Source organism: Puntigrus tetrazona, unplaced genomic scaffold (genome assembly GCF_018831695.1).
Source record: "Puntigrus tetrazona isolate hp1 unplaced genomic scaffold, ASM1883169v1 S000000575, whole genome shotgun sequence".
Taxonomy (NCBI): Eukaryota; Metazoa; Chordata; class Actinopteri; order Cypriniformes; family Cyprinidae; genus Puntigrus; species Puntigrus tetrazona.
Window position 1 is genome coordinate 79,955 of NW_025048207.1, and position 5,046 is coordinate 85,000.

Below are 5,046 nucleotides of genomic sequence, written 5' to 3' on the forward strand. Positions count from 1 at the left end.
ATAATTATCACTATCGGTTATTTCATTTATTACAGTTCGATGAACTGTTTGAATCGTATTAAGGAGTATTTGAGTGTGGCGTCGGTACAGTAGCGCCACCTGCGGTCGAAACGATCACAATCAAATAATACACATAAAAAACAACAACAAATAACCCACTAATCCCAACAGGGTTATATATATTTGTTTTTTAAAAGAAACGATATATATATATATATATATAGCTTATATATCGCTTCTCATGAACAAGCGTGCAAATAGTACGCCAAATAAAACCAAAACTCGTATTGACGCGCCTTTCACTTTGACGTGTGTATGACACGCACGTGATTAGCGTACATATAATACACAGCTTTTGTGTGCATACGATACGCATCTACCATATAGTTTATCGTGTTTAACTACATACATATGCATATATATGTATAAGTTAAACACGATCAACTACACGTGTCATACACACGTCAAAGTCAAAGGCGCGTCAATACGAGTTTTCGGTTTTATTTGGCGTACTATTTGCACGCTTGTTCATGAGATCGCTCTGACGTGCCCTCAGATGTTCACTGTACGCCACCTTTGGGGCATGTTGTCGCATTTCACTTTCATGTTTTGAGGTTAAATGAGGAAAAAACGTATACACTGTATAATACGTGCAAATAGTACGCCAAATAAAAATCGCGCCATTGACTTTGATATATATATATATATATATATATATATATATATATATATATATATATATATATATATATATATATATATATATACCTTTCAGATGTTCAATGTACGCCACCTATGGGGCATGTTGTCACATTTCACTTTCATGTTTTGAGGTTAAATAAAGAAAAACTTATACACTGTAAATATGAAACGAGGGGACATATTTGTACTAGACAGCTGTGAAATTACTGTGTATATAAAAAAATGTATTCTGAGAGTCAAAAAGTGTTACTTTGCACCCCCCTTATTGGTATATATTGTAATGAAAAGTGTTACTCTACAAGCAGATGAAACGGTAGATGCTAGACGTGTTAATAAGCGCACACATGTTGTTGAGTTTGGTTTTATTGATTTATTAATATCTGTGAACTTCCTCGGGCAGTAAACATCCTCAATATCTCCGTGAGTGACTGGTTTATGTGGAAAGTCTTTGCTGGTTTGTGACTTCAGAGCGTTCGGGGTCGTTTGTGGCTTGATCATTCCTCTCAGACCTCGGATCAAAGAGGCTTTACGAGACTGTTTCAGATTTATTCACACGGGTAGAGATATGAACACAGCAAACAGCTCTGACCTCAGGTACGGCGTGGATGAAGCCGAGACAGCACAAAGACACAGCATAAAACATAACATGCACGATAAATAGAAGTTGAAAGCGTGGCTCGGATTTAGTGCATTGTTAAAAGCGAGTTGGTTTAATATACTGGTTATGTTATTTCCGTTCAGAGACCCTCAAAGCTTCGTGCTGCCATCATATTGGGCATCTGGTGTGTTGAGAACACACACACACACACACACACACACACACACACACACACACACACACATTTTCCGCTCTTTGGTGTTTCCTTCCAGGAGCAGATGACTGTAATTGGGATACAAGCACAGTCTGATTAAGAAAATGGCAATTTGTTTGTAATCTAAAAGGAACCTAAACAAGTTTATGAGTCTTTTGATGTGTGATTTTTTTTTTTTTCAAGTCATGGCAGGATTACAGTAGACTAAAAACTAAAACAATAAAAAGCGTGTTCGGTACTGGAAGCACAATTTTTAATTAAAAAAAGCAACTTTAACTTATTTTATTTCAGCTGGTTGCCAGAGTGATGTTTAAAATAATAACAACAACAAACAACTGCAATGATACAATAATAAAAATAATAAAAAGTGTGTTTTTTAAATAGTTGTGTGTGTGTGTGTGAGTGTGTGTGTGTGTGTGTGTGTGTGTGTGTGTGTGTGTGTGTGTGTGTGTGTGTGTGTGTGTGTGTGTGTGTGTGTGTGTGTGTGTGTGTGTGTGTGTGTGTGTGTGTGTGTGTGTGTGTGTGTGTGTGTGTGAGTGTGTGTGTGTGTGTGTGTGTGAGTGTGTGTGTGTGTGTGTGTGTGTGTGTGTGTGTGTGTGTGTGTGAGTGTGTGTGTGTGTGTGTGTGTGTGTGTGTGTGTGTGTGTGTGTGTGTGTGTGTGTGAGTGTGTGTGGTGTGTGTGTGTGTGTGTGTGTGTGTGTGTGTGTGTGTGTGTGTGTGTGTGTGTGTGTGTGTGTGTGTGTGTGTGTGTGTGTGTGTGTGTGTGTGTGTGTGTGTGTGTGTGTGTGTGTGTGTGTGTGTGTGTGTGTGTGTGTGTGTGTGTGTGTGTGTGTGTGCGCTGATGCCCCCTGCAGGTCAGAGTTTATGAGGTCAGGCCTGTAATTGCTTTCAGTGGTTTGGCTCTGGGCACTGAGTGACCTTTGACCTGTCTCTATAGTCCATTCACTAGTATGACCGCGGGTATCAGAACTTGGTTAATAATAATCTGACTATAACTTTTCCACCGGAGGATGTGAATGGAGCAGTGTTTGAGGGACAGTAGTAAGATAATAGCATCTGGAACATAATACTCACTGAGGATGATCAAGAACTGTAAAAATAATGAAAATATATATTATTAGAATTTAAAGAACTGTATTTTCAGCATCATTACTCCAGTCTTCAGCGTCACACGATCTTCAGAAATCATTATAATACACTGATCTGATTACTCAGCTGCTTTACATTAGAATATTACAAACAATCAGCCCTATTTAGCAGAAGAGACTGTAGTAAAATAAAGCTTGGCAAGCATTGTGTGTGTGTGTGTGTGTGTGTGTGTGTGTGTGTGTGTGTGTGTGTGTGTGTGTGTGTGTGTGTGTGTGTGTGTGTGTGTGTGTGTGTGTGTGTGTGTGTGTGTGTGTGTGTATGTGTGTGTGTGTGTGTACCACACACCCTTCAGAAGTGTTTTCTCCATTTCCTTCATAAGATGATTAGATAAGGTTCTGAAGAGAATGTAGGGAGGTCTCTGTGTGTCTTAAAACTGAAATCAGAGTCAGGAAGGCCATGTCCCACAGATAAGAGAGAGAGAGAGAGAGAGAGAGAGAGAGAGAGAGAGAGAGAGAGAGAGAGAGAGAGAGAGAGAGAGAGAGAGAGAGAGAGAGAGAGAGAGAGAGAGAGAGAGAGAGAGAGAGAGAGAGAGAGAGAGAGAGAGAGAGAGAGAGAGAGAGAGAGAGAGAGAGAGAGAGAGAGAGAGAGAGAGAGAGAGAGAGACAGAGAGAGAGAGAGAGAGAGAGAGAGAGAGAGAGAGAGAGAGAGAGAGAGAGAGAGAGAGAGAGAGAGAGAGAGAGAGAGAGAGAGAGAGAGAGAGAGAGAGAGTGTTTAAAGATACTTGTCCTGTAGTTCTCTCTCACTCTCTCTCAGATCTCTCATCTCACCGGATCTTTCTGGATTTAGTCACTGAAGATTCAGCTCAGTCCATGAAGAGAGAAGGACGCAGACAGAAGAGTGTGTGAGCGTCTCCCTGAAGGTCAGTGTGTGTTTGAGCATGCTTCCATTTCCAGCTAAACCACGGGTTCGTACCGTTTTACTCACGCTTTTACTTCTAAAGTAGTGAAGTGAAGAGTATGTGAGGAGTAACAGAGAGTCTGACGAGCACAGAGATATGAATTCAGCTTGAGTTCTGAGAACAGATCTTTATTCTGAAACTCTAACCGTATCATGAAAATGACAAAAACATGCAGCAAAACAACTAAAAGCAATAAACGACACGCACGCGCATTTTAAAGAATTAATTACAAAAGCTTGCAGCAACATCGCTAAACCTTTAGCTAAAACTGAACTGCGGCTGCGTGTTATTACAGAATGAAAAATGACAAAAGCACGCAACTGAAATGACGAAACATGCAACAAACTCATTAAAGCAAACCGGCAAAGTATTAAGAAAGACGGCATCTCCGAGGTCCCTTTAAGAGATCTCAGCGGAGTCTTAAAGGATCTCTGGAGCGCTGGAGTTCAAAGTGAATCGGTTCGTTTGATGTGATTCGACTGAACTGATGTGAACAGTGTGTGTGTGTGTGTGTGTGTGTGTGTGTCTGTGTGTGTGTGTGTGTCTGTGTGTGTGTGTGTGTGTGTGTGTGTGTGTGTGTGTGTGTGTGTGTGTGTGTGTGTGAGTGTGTGTCTGTGTGTGTGTTAGTGTGTGTGTGTGTGTCTGTGTGTGTGTGTGTGTGTGTGTGTGTGTGTGTGTGTGTGTGTGTGTGTGTGTGTGTGTGTGTGTGTGTGTGTGTGTGTGTGTCTGTGTGTGTGTGTGTGTGTGTGTGTGTGTGTGTGTGTGTCTGTGTGTGTGTGTGTGTGTGTGTCTGTGTGTGTCTGTGTGTGTGTGTGTGTGTGTGTGTGTGTGTGTCTGTGTGTGTGTGTGTGTGTGTGTCTGTGTGTGTGTGTGTGTGTGTGTGTGTGTGTGTGTGTGTGTGTGTGTGTGTGTGTGTGTGTCTGTGTGTGTGTGTCTGTGTGTGTGTGTCTCTGTCTGTGTGTGTGTGTGTGTGTGTGTGTGTGTGTGTGTGTGTGTGTGTGTGTGTGTGTGTGTGTGTGTGTGTGTGTGTGTGTGTGTGTCTGTGTGTGTGTGTGTGTGTGTGTGTGTGTGTGTGTGTGTGTGTGTGTGTGTGTGTGTGTGTGTGTGTGTGTGTGTGTGTGTGTGTGTGTGTGTGTGTGTGTGTGTGTGGCTTTCCCTTGAGCTTCCAGAGAAGCGTTATATTTGCGAGCAGCTGTTATATGAAACGTTCAGGCGATGCTGTGTTACTATAATACACTAAAAAGTGACGTTCGTTAAAAAAAAAACAATCCATTTTAGCATTTTGCAAAAATTGCTACTGTTGAACATTTTCAAACAAACAGCAACGTCTTGAAAAATGTTCGAGGAAATACTCAAATTGAAATGAAAATGTCGAGAGTAGAACAATATTTCAAGGGCTCAGGAAAATGGGTTTTTCTGCTAACATCTAAAGAACATTATTAAAGATAATAATATGCAAAAATATAGACCAAACGCAAAAATATG

At 41.1% G+C, this 5,046-nt stretch overlaps 1 protein-coding gene across 1 annotated transcript in view; it reads left to right on the plus strand.

Moving 5' to 3' along the window:
* The first annotated feature begins 3,374 nt into the window (after nucleotides 1–3,374).
* The window catches only part of ednrab (endothelin receptor type Ab), an 8,785-nt gene continuing 7,113 nt past the window's right edge, over nucleotides 3,375–5,046 (plus strand). The window contains exon 1 of the mRNA XM_043232528.1: nucleotides 3,375–3,522. The gene's annotated coding sequence lies outside the window, so the exon portion shown is untranslated. The remainder of the gene's footprint in view (nucleotides 3,523–5,046) is intronic.